Below are 12,047 nucleotides of genomic sequence, written 5' to 3'. Positions count from 1 at the left end.
TCAAATATATTGTTTGATTAAGAATTTATTCAATGTGTGTTTTTGCATAATGGCCAGTATGTTTAGTTATTTGACAGTGTTTTATTGTGCATATTCCATTTTAGCAAAAGTCTAGTTGGTTGTCTTTACATTTTAATAATTTGATCATATTTGTTGCAAAGGTTGCAGTCATTCAGTCTTGGCTGCAGGGTAGCCCAGTTGTTAACACTGTCCCTCTGGAGAAAAAGGCTCTGGATTCTCTGTGGCATTTGGATCTTCTGTGAGTTTATACATGGGTGTACTCCATGTGCTCTGGTTTCCTCAAAAATTAAAAAGGAAATAAGATGACTTAACTCAGAGGTAGGGTGTAACAATATACAGGTGCTTGAGATGTGTCTTGTAACAAAACCCTGTCGGAGGATGCCATCTATTTATTTGAATGCAAGCACTCAAAAAGTAAAAAAACAAAACAAAAAACTAAACTGTTGTATGATTTAGAATCAACAGAAAATTTGACCAGTGTTGGAGCGTTGGAGGAGATGACTCAAAGAAAAAGCGGGGGATATTCAGCAGTTGTTTCCTTCTGTCTAAAGAACACCTGAGGCTATCGCTCTCTAACTGGAGTTGTGTAATAATTATATGTCTGAGCTGAATTTCAAAAGAAAAACCAAGCAACACACACACACACACACGCACACACCCGCACACACACACACACACACACACACACACACACACACACTGAGTTGATGGAGTGCTGAACCAATCATCGCCTTCTGCTGATCATAAATGCAAAGATAAATGGGCTGACATTTCACAGAATCACCAGTCAACGATGGAGTGACGCACGATCAGTTTGACAAACCTGCTCCCAGACAGGTACTTTTCCAGCCTGTTTTTTTTTCCTTTCCTTTTTCGGTGGAAGTCGATTTTTTTGGGAGGCAGTAATGTTTTAGCCACATGCTGAAACCTGCAAAGAGGACAACAGACCTCAGTGTGCAGACAGACCCTGTCTGCATCGGCGCTCTCCTTCACTCCCTTCGAGGACCACAAAACAGCTTCTGTAAGAGTCATCAACTGCACTAACGACCAGGGCTGGGTCCAGGCCTTCGGTCCCACCAAGACACCTTCCCCTTACATCCTTTTCACCCTCGCCAAGTCTCAAACCTCAAACTATCTACAGCTTCTTTTCATCAATAATGCTATTCTAACATCTAGAGTAGAGTTTTCCCTGCAGTATAAGTATTAAAACATCACAAAAAGTATATTTCCTTATGTCTAAATGAAAGTACACCCTCTTTATTCAGACTTTTTACATGTCAGAATATAATTAACTACAATTGTACAAAAGTAGATTTCACAATATTTAGGCTACACAGTGGCGCACTCTAAATTTGCTTAATTGTCATGAGGTAGTTTGGACCAAGCTTCAGCTGTAGGACAGACACATGTGATTGTACAATGCTTTGGTATAGAGAGGAATTAATCATTAGCTGCATTTACATTTACCATATTAAATTCAGAACCTTAACAGAAATATGTCAATTTAGAAAAAAAACTAACAAAAAATCTCCCGAAATGCGATGGAAACATTTTTTGCTAGGATGACTTTGTAAAAATGCAATAGAAACCTTTTTTGTGTCGCACAAGTGACATGATCAACAACCGGATACAACTTTGTTCCAGATACAACTTTGCCATATAACGCTCAGAATAACATACCTCTTCCATAAAAAGCCAGTTGTTCTTTTTCTGCTCTAAAGAATTTCATCATTTAAGGTGTTGCTTGTAAGGTTATAATTGTCTTATGTAATTCTCTTCAGCAACACCAGGAAACGTAGACAACTGTCTTAAATCTTTCCACTTGTAAATGTTGTTTTTCCCTGAACTGTCACAGCTGCGGCTGAGCTGTGACCACTCACACCTGAACATCATCTCCCTGATCTCCAGCTGCTGCCATATAAGGATGGATCTTCCCCCTGCACGGCGTCAGATTGTTGTTAAACCCTCAGCGGTAACACCTTCAGGCCTGCTGTAAAGACTTGAGCTAAATTGCCCAGTACTAACCTGTCTGTCTCTTCCTTTTGCCCAGTTGCCTCTCCTGTCCCCGATCCTGACCCTCTCCACTGGATTTGGACCTCCTGGCTTTGACCCCCGTCTGTCTGACTCTGAGATCTGGTACCTGTTTTGACCTGGATTTGGACCCGCCGGCGCTGACCCCTGTCTGTCTGACCCTGAGATCTGGAACCGCCCGACCCCGACTTGGATTCCCTGGTTTTGACCCCGGCCTGTCTGACTAAGAACTGGTGTACTCCTTAATAAACAACCGATTTGTATTCTCTGTTCAGTCCCTGCGTCCATCGGTGCCTACTCGTGTCAGAACAATCTGACCATACAACATGGACCCGACTGAACAGGACCCCGCTGCAGCCTTGAGGGACGTCTTAAGCCGACAAGGAGTGGTGTTAGGGCAAAGCGTTCATCGGCTCACTGGACTAGAAGCGGCCAGCCAAACTCTCCATCAGGAAATCGCCCAGTTGTCCGCACAGGTAGACAAACTAACCTCAATGCTTTCCCCCAGTCAAGGACCGTCAGACGCCTCAACGGCTGCTGCTGCTCCTCCACCCGTCTCACCGGCCGAACCTCCGGCTCTCCCCGCTCCGGTAAATTCTCGAGGTCCGTATGTTCCTGATCCTCCTCCATTCTCAGGTGAACTGTCTAAATGCCGGGGTTTCCTGTTACAATGTCGGATGGTATTTAATCAGCAACCTAGGGCTTTTGCCTCCGATTTATCCAAGATATATTATGTCATGGGATTGCTGAGGGACCAGGCTTTAGCCTGGGCGCTGGCGTTTGACACAACTACACCGTTAACCTCCCTTACCTTTAAACGGTTCTCTGAAGAATTAAGCACTGTGTTTGATCACCCGGATCATGTTGGGGATGCCTCCAAACGCCTGCTGAAACTTCGCCAAGGCTCCCGTAGTGCAGCCGAGTTCTCAGTGGAGTTTCGCACACTGGCTGCTGACACAAAATGGAACGACGAAGCGCTCAAAGGAGTGTATTATCACGCCTTAAATGAAACCTTAAAGGACGGCCTGTCCGTCAGTGATGATGCCAAGGACTTGAACTCACTAATCACAATGTCTATCCGTCTTGACAACAGGCTTCGTGAGCGACGCCGGGAGCGGCCCGGCCAGCCTGCCTCAGCGCTTCCTCGGCTGTTTCCGCCTGCTGTGGAGCGCAGCAGCGCCACCCCTGTTTTTCCGCCGGTCCAGTCACAGGCTCCAGCGCCCCCTGATGACGAACCCATGCAAATAGGTAGAACACACCTGACTGCCACAGAAAGACAGAGGCGTCTCCAAACTGGTGACTGCCTCTATTGCGGTAAGCCTGGGCACAGAATCTCCAACTGCCCTGTTCGGCCAAAAGACAAAGCTCATTAGAGGTGGGGACTCTAGTGAGCAGCACGGGAAGTCCCCAACTCTCTACTAGTCGCCTACTAATTGATGTTAAGCTTTGTCACCAGTCTACTTCCCACTCATTAACTGCCTTGATTGATTCTGGGGCTGAGGATAACTTTATTGATGAAGGCTTGATTAAAGAACTGAACATTCCCAGTGAACCCCTCAGCTCACCGTTATCTGCTAATGGTCTTAATGGTGCTCTCTTGTTTTCAGTCACATGTCAGACACCCCCTCTGCTGATCACATCAGGTAACCACAGGGAGGTTCTCCAATTTAAGGTTATCCCATCCTCCAGTTTTTCCATGGTGTTGGGTCATCCATGGTTGAGACTTCATAATCCCCATATTGATTGGGTCACAGGAAGGATAGTTAGCTGGAGTCTGTCCTGTTCTAATAACTGTCTTCGTGCTGCCCAGCCTAACTGCGGGAGTCTTTGTGACAGCCCGGACCCCCCTGATCTGTCATTGGTTCCTCCTGAGTACCACAACCTAGCTGCCGTTTTCAGTAAGTCCCGAGCCCTCTCACTCCCCCCTCATCGACCGTACGACTGTGCGATAGAGCTCCTGCCTGATGCTCCGCTGCCTAACAGTCGCTTGTTCAGCCTGTCCAAGCAGGAACATGAGGCCATGGAGGCCTACATCAATGACTCTGTAGCAGCTGGTATCATCCGCCGCTCGTCATCCCCACTAAGTGCCAGTTTCTTCTTTGTAGGAAAAAAGGATGGTACATTACGCCCATGCATTGACTATCGGGGGTTAAATGAAATCACCATCAGGAATAAATACCCATTACCCCTGATGTCCACAGCTTTTGAACTGCTGCAAGGGGCAACCATTTTCTCCAAATTGGATTTACGAAATGCCTATCATCTAGTCAGGATAAGGGAGGGAGATGAATGGAAGACGGCTTTTAAGACCTCTATCGGCCACTTCGAATACTTGGTGATGCCTTTTGGCCTAACCAATGCCCCTGCTGTTTTCCAGGCCTTCGTTAATGACGTTCTGAGGGATTTCTTAAATCATTTTGTATTCGTTTATTTGGATGACATACTTATTTTCTCACGGACCAAGGAGGAGCATGTCAGCCATGTTCGTCAGGTTCTCCAGAGGCTGCTGGAGAACAAACTGTTTGTTAAAGCTGAAAAGTGCCGTTTTCATCTTTCCACAGTTGACTTCCTGGGGTTTGTCATTGAGAATGGACAGATCAGAGCTGATCCTGCCAAGACTAAGGCAGTGGTGGAGTGGCCAGAACCCAGTACCCGTAAGCAACTTCAGCGTTTCCTGGGTTTTGCAAACTTTTATCGTAAGTTCATTAAGAACTACAGCATTGTTGCCCAGCCATTAACTCGCCTCACTTCCATTAAGCAGCCCTTCTCATGGCCACCAGAAGCAGCAGTGGCCTTTAAGGAGCTCAAACAACTGTTTTCCTCCCCACCAGTTCTCATTCACCCTGATCCTGAGAAACAGTTTGTTGTAGAAGTGGATGCGTCAGCCACTGGGGTAGGGGCAGTTCTGTCCCAGCATTCGGGCCCTGCACACAAGCTACTGCCTTGTGCCTTCTTTTCCAGGAGACTCAGCCCTCCGGAACTAAACTACTGTGTGGGGGACCGGGAGCTGCTAGCAGTTAAGCTGGCTCTGGAGGAGTGGCGTCATTGGCTGGAGGGGTCCACTCAACCATTTATAGTCTGGACTGATCACAAAAACCTATCCTACATTCAGTCTGCAAAGAGGTTAACTCCACGCCATGCTAGGTGGTCATTGTTTTTCTCAAGATTCAACTTTGTCTTAACTTACAGACCTGGCTCCAAGAACTGCAAACCCGACGCACTCTCTCGTCAGTTTGAACCGGAGACTCTGAAAAAGGAACCAGAGAGTGTCTTACCGGCTTCATGTGTGGTGGCTACGCTCTCCTGGGAGATCGAACAGTTGGTGAGGCAAGCTCAACCCAAACAACCTACCCCTGTGGACTGTCCTCCCAACCGTTTGTTTGTCCCAGAAAGTGTTCGTCCTAAGGTTCTTCAGTGGATCCATGCTTCCAAGTTTGCCTGCCATCCTGGGGTCCATCGAACTCTCACCTTATTGCAGAGTCATTTCTGGTGGTCATCCATGGCTCAAGACACCCGTCAGTATGTTTCCGCCTGCACCATCTGTAATCGGGGAAAGTCCAGCAATAAACAACCCGCTGGTTACTTGTGCCCTCTGCCTGTACCAGGACGACCCTGGTCACACATCTCGATGGATTTTGTTACAGGGCTTCCCCCATCTGAAGGTAACTCTGTTATTTTAACCATTGTCGACCGGTTCTCTAAGTCTGCCCATTTTGTAGCACTACCCAAGTTGCCTACTGCCATGGAAACCGCTAATCTCCTGGTGCACCATGTGGTGCGTTTACATGGCATCCCCTTGGACATTGTCACAGACCGGGGGCCCCAATTCACATCCAGGGTCTGGCATGCCTTTTGTCAAGCGTTGGGTGCCACTGTGAGTCTTTCGTCGGGCTTCCACCCACAAACTAACGGCCAGACTGAGAGGGTCAACCAGGAGTTGGAGGCAGCCCTGCGCTGTGTAGTGATTAACAATCCTGCCTCTTGGTCTCAGTTTCTACCTTGGGTAGAATACTCTCACAACTCCCTGACCAGCACTGCCACAGGTATGTCCCCTTTTGAGGTGTCCTTGGGCTATCAGCCGCCTTTGTTTCCCTCTCAGGAAAAGGAGCTCTCTGTACCATCGGTGCAGCATCACCTTCGTCGATGTCATCGGTTGTGGCGACGGACTCGTGCAGCCCTCTCCCGGACGGCCGACCGCAATCGTCTACTGGCTGATCGTCACAGAACCCCAGCTCCCAGTTACCAACCTGGTCAAGAGGTTTGGTTGTCCACAAGGAACATTCCTCTAAAAACAGACTGTAAGAAACTCTCTCCTCGTTTTATTGGCCCATTCACAATTACTAAGATTATCAATCCAGTGACTGTTCGCCTTGACCTTCCTCAAAATATGAAGATCCACCCCTCATTTCACGTGTCCCAGATTAAACCTGTTGTCTCTAGTCGCCTTTGTCCACCCGACCCCCCTCCACCTCCCCCTAGGATTGTTGACGGGGGCCCTGTTTACGCTGTTCGCCGTCTCCTGGATGTGCGCCGCCGGGGGCGGGGACTGCAGTACCTGGTGGACTGGGAAGGGTATGGCCCTGAAGAGCGGAGCTGGGTGGCGCGTTCTGCCATCCTGGATCCTCAGCTCATCCGTGACTTCAATTGTCGGCGAGGGGACCGTCGGCTGTCCTGAGGGGCGCCTTAAGGGGGGGGACCTGTCACAGCTGCGGCTGAGCTGTGACCACTCACACCTGAACATCATCTCCCTGATCTCCAGCTGCTGCCATATAAGGATGGATCTTCCCCCTGCACGGCGTCAGATTGTTGTTAAACCCTCAGCGGTAACACCTTCAGGCCTGCTGTAAAGACTTGAGCTAAATTGCCCAGTACTAACCTGTCTGTCTCTTCCTTTTGCCCAGTTGCCTCTCCTGTCCCCGATCCTGACCCTCTCCACTGGATTTGGACCTCCTGGCTTTGACCCCCGTCTGTCTGACTCTGAGATCTGGTACCTGTTTTGACCTGGATTTGGACCCGCCGGCGCTGACCCCTGTCTGTCTGACCCTGAGATCTGGAACCGCCCGACCCCGACTTGGATTCCCTGGTTTTGACCCCGGCCTGTCTGACTAAGAACTGGTGTACTCCTTAATAAACAACCGATTTGTATTCTCTGTTCAGTCCCTGCGTCCATCGGTGCCTACTCGTGTCATGAACTTCGATGAACTTCAAAAGGTTCAGCTCTATAACCCGTTCAAGATTTATGGATTGCAACAATTACATCTTATGTCATGCCTCCTGTTTTTTCCTACATGCGATAACAGACGACCCCAGAAAAACCTGCCAAAAGTCCAGCTTTCAGGTGGTTTTCTTTGCTGATGATCAATAAAACGATGAGCATGATTAGTTTTCCACATGCAGCATCTTCATTTTGGCTTTGCTAAGCGAAGACAGTCAATTTAGATCATTTTAACATCTGGAAATCATTTTTACTAATGTGAGATTATGGTAAAGTCCTTTAATAGAGAACAGATTATTTTGTTGCCATGATTTTATGCCACAGTCATTCATTTAAAACACTTTTTGGAGTTACCCAAAATGTACCTTCATATGAAAAGAGCAATAAAGATGTATAGCCATTTTCAAGATGTCTTATTTAACAAAGCTTATTGGTACCAAAAACATGAACACGACACTCCTGACCTAGTTTATGTACTCTGGCTCCCTCTCTAATTCTGAATTTATTTTAAGATAATGGCGACTGTATTTAGGAATCTAAACAGGCATACTTACGTATAAGTGAACTAAATTTGTCAGTGTGCTACAAAGCTCTCAGATCTCAGATTTTAATTTTCTCTGCAGGCGCATCAGAGACAGGTTCATATGTTTATGGAACCAGCCCTTACAACCATTTAAGTTGAAGCAAAAAGAAAAAAAAAGAAAAGGCATTTCCTTCCTACTGGAGACTATTTTCAACAATTATATTATTGATTTTGAAAATCTGTTTAAAATTTCACTTTATTTTATCAATTATTTCCCCATTGAGTAGTTTTTTTTTTGTACTTTTTTGCTCCATAATTAATAGGTGCTTAATCACTTCCATCCCCGTTTTGTTGCTAATGTATCTTGACAATGAGATAAAACAATGCAAGTCTCTTTCTGCATGTAAAAAGAAATGTGAAAATTATGTTGAAGCGAAATGCCGTTAAATAAGCTGACGTTTTGTTGTCTATTTTTTCATTGTTTGTGTATTAGAATTATGTCTGCAGATGTAAGTTTGCACTTTTCATTCATAATTTCTTTTAATCGCTACATGGACTATTCATACTGAATAATGAGTAAATGAAATAAAAACTAAAATGAAATGTGACGCATTATTTAATTGGAATTCGAACTAGAGTAATCTACAGAAATATATCATGAGAACCAGGTTTTCAAGCATGAGTGATATTTAGTCAAATTTTAAAGGGCTTAAAATTTGCCCTTTGCTTTTGTTAATGAACTGAGTCACATCAGTCGAGAAGTTGTCATAAGCAGTTTTTAAAAAATGTTTGACGTAAACCCGAGGTTGCTAATTAGTAATGACTCAGTGACTTACACCAGACTAATACGGACTGAGTTGTTTTTATTCAAAAGTAAGCTAAGGCAAAACATGGTCAGTTTTCAACACAAGGCTGAAACTATGAGGACTGAAAAAACTTCCTCTTTTTTTTTTTGTTTGTTTGTTTTGTTTTTTAAATTGCATTTCTAGAAACTTGCACAGGAGGATCGGGCTGCTAGTAATCACTTATTGTGAACATGTAGGACCTGCAGCCTTGAGTCACTGTCCTCTGATTAAATCTAAATACTGCTAAGCTATCAGCACGTATGCAAACAGTCCCATTCTCCATCACATCTCTAAGGATAACGCGAAGCCCTTGACGACAATACATGCAACGCTTTTACACTGTTATGACTTTGCAGAGCTGGATATGGAGGAGTGTGTGTCTGTGTGTGTGTTAGTCTGTTAAAGGGAGGCGTTGGGGTGGTTTAATGATTCACTGGTTTACAATGATTTACAGTTGCATCACCCCACATCTACGTCAGTACATCCACATAAGTCAGAGGGGAAAAATAGGTTTTGCAATTATATTTAAAATGAAACACAGAACAAAAAATTATTCGCAGTGAGACTTTAACCTGTTCTATGGGTGAAAAGTCAGCTTGGAGTCCACGTGATGGGTAAACGTGCAATTTTAAAGATCTTGGAAGAGATTGCAAACTTGCCTACAGCAATGCTGCTTGCTCTCAACAAAGCGTGTGTCAATCATTTTCTTTGTGTGTCGGTTTAAGAAAACGAGTAAGTGTCTTGCTCTATATTCAAATATCTTCTGTTGGTTTGGAACATCTCAAAATTTAAAATGTATATTTCTAAATGCACAGACAAAAGTGTAGAGGAAAAATGAGAGACAACAGTTGTATTTCAGTTTAATTTAGCTAAATGCACTAATGTTATTTAGTATTCTTTAATCCCTAAATGTTGAAACTAATAATTGTGAGAAAAAATAAGTTTGGAACAGATTGAAATAAGCTTGCTGTCACTTTTAATTGTTTCAGTTTCTTAAGGACCTGATGGACATTAAAAGAAAAAAGTCGATTCAACCCTGAAACCCTCCGTCAATCATTTCCTCACAAACAGCTGTCACTGATTAAGTTTCTGCATAGTTTACAACTCTGATATTATCTCTTCAGCTATCAAAACAAAAAGCTTTCAACACACACACATGCACGCACGCACGCGCACGCACACACACACACACACACACACGCACACACACACACACACACACACACACACACAAATGCACCCCATGAGGACCTGTCTGACGGCTCCTTCACAATGCTCCATGGAGCCGTTTTGGCACGGGGAAGTTTGAGGGATGGGTCGAGCTGAAGTTTATGACTGTGCTGACGTCAATGGCATAATTCAAATACTTAAGCAGGCTGCTTGCTCTCGGCCCGCCAGATCCTTTCCTTTGGCTGAGGCTCCGGAAAATGTGAAATGGATTCCCGCTGCGGAACAGAGTGGCTGCTGCAGGCATTAGTGGAGACCACTGGCCAGACTGAATGTGACGGATCAGCTCGGTTCTGACCGTCAGGCGCGCAGCAAAGCGTCTGCTCAGCTGTCTGTATGTGAAACAACCCATTCATATGTTGTCTATGAAAACCCGTTTACAGGAACTCTTTAAAAACAATAGATTGTGTATCGTGTTTCTATATTTGAACTTTCATTTGAAAAAATAAATAAATAAAAAGGATCAAATAGCAGAATGAAGCTATTTTTCTTCCCAGAATTAAGAAATTGTTCATATTTATTTAAACACTGACGCAGAGAAGCATCTGTTGCACTGTGATGAGGCCTACTTCGTGTTGGTCGTGTGCCATCCTAAGCAACCATTCCCTGAGTTAAAAAGCAATTGTGATTTTGAAAAATCTGTTTTCAATTTCACCACCTGCACTGAGACCCGACTAAAGCCTCACATGTAAATTCAAAAACGATTTGAACAGCACCTTTGTGACAACATGAAGTAGGTTGATGGATCTTAAAAAGCATCAAGTGAAATTAAAGAACCAAAGCCGCAGATATCTCAGTGAATCACAGTAACAGATAATACCTACAAATGTTTTCACAACGAATCAAAAAACATTCAGTCCCTGGCAGTTTTCTACTGGATCTTATTATGGTAAATGAAAACTATGCAGAATTATTATAGCACCTAAAACACTGATTTGGATTGCATTCATTTCATCTTTACCTGTCCAGAGCTTTAAATCAACTTTTATCCCTGTATTGGACAGTGGAATATAGGGTGAACTGAATCACGCTAACCCTACACAATATTATTTTTCTTTTTGTTTGTTTAAAAATTTCTTGAGGTCTAAAAATGGGGGATGTTTGCTCCCCAACTTTTAGAACCTTTGAGGATCTCAAGAAATTATTCAACTACTCAGAACTCTGTTTCTCTCTTTAATTATGGGAAATTCTGATGCAAAATTCTCAAGCGTTCAACAATTGTTAAATGAATCGCCACACAAACCTACTTTGTAGAAGGATAAGATCATTCCTACTTAAAAGAGCACTTATAATTTGTCATGCCTCTAAAACCAACTGTTGTATGTCCTTAAAGTATATTTCACTCTAAATATTCCACATGCATCTTAAAGAAAAAACAAAACACTACAACTCAAACTATTGTGTTTTTACATTCTGCAGTTTCAGATAAGTCATTCATAACTTGCTTCAGAGCATGTTTACAAAAAGACACAAAAGATTAATGAGTAATCACCATTGTGTGCGGCCCCACGCCCCGGACAGTTTACGCACAAAGTCAAGTATCGACCTTTATTAAGAATGTTTACCTCTTCATTTCAGTCACTGTCATTTCCTTCAGATCTATCCCTTTTATCCTTAAGTGAAAAAAGTAAAAAAAAAAAAAAAATAATAATAATATCCTTAATCAGTTTGACTTACTTATCAAAAGTACGTAAGGAAAATAAATTTTATTTCATTATTTAATGCATCAGGGCAGCATGAGAGATTTTCCACCAGATTGGTTTCATTGCTAAAATAAGGTTAAAGGGAGAGTTGGTGTTATGAAACAAAAAGAACAACAACAATAAAAGAAAAGAAACAATAAAAACAATTAGGAACCGGTTGGGTATTTCTTTCCTTAAGCAGAAATCTGTGTGGATGCCAAGTAATTGCGTCACTGCATACGTACGTGTTTTCTGGTAAATGCTCCTCCCTCCGTTGTATTGTGTCTATTTAAAAAGGATCAAATTAAACGAGGAATGCATTTCAACACAAATGACTGTATTTAGGTATCGGCTCATACTCATGGATTTCTCGACATTGCCCACGTTATTTATCAGTGCAATGCAACAGAAATTTGAGCCATGTGACATTTCTAAGGAAATCTGCAAACAGCAGTGACACGTTTAGATTTAAGCCCCGTTTTAGAAGCACCGGTTGGCAATAT

General features: G+C 43.7%; 1 protein-coding gene and 2 long non-coding RNA genes across 4 annotated transcripts in view; 2 read left to right on the top strand and 1 right to left on the bottom strand.

Annotated features, from left to right (window-relative positions):
• Window positions 1-12,047, bottom strand: part of pde4bb (phosphodiesterase 4B, cAMP-specific b) — a 75,576-nt gene that overhangs the window by 16,945 nt on the left and 46,584 nt on the right. The window lies entirely within an intron of this gene.
• LOC148154828 (uncharacterized) lies at window positions 1,866-2,315 on the top strand. The gene is made up of 2 exons (XR_015765818.1): window positions 1,866-1,993; window positions 2,072-2,315. It is a non-coding gene; the product is annotated as an uncharacterized LOC148154828 (long non-coding RNA).
• On the top strand, window positions 6,730-7,203 carry LOC148154827 (uncharacterized). Its single transcript, XR_015765817.1, has 2 exons — window positions 6,730-6,875; window positions 6,954-7,203. It is a non-coding gene; the product is annotated as an uncharacterized LOC148154827 (long non-coding RNA).

Source organism: Poecilia mexicana, unplaced genomic scaffold, assembly GCF_051168715.1.
Source record: "Poecilia mexicana isolate PSO_F unplaced genomic scaffold, ASM5116871v1 scaffold_17, whole genome shotgun sequence".
Lineage (NCBI taxonomy): Eukaryota > Metazoa > Chordata > Actinopteri > Cyprinodontiformes > Poeciliidae > Poecilia > Poecilia mexicana.
Note: the sequence above shows the minus strand (reverse complement) of the source record. Positions and strands in the feature narration are given on the sequence as shown.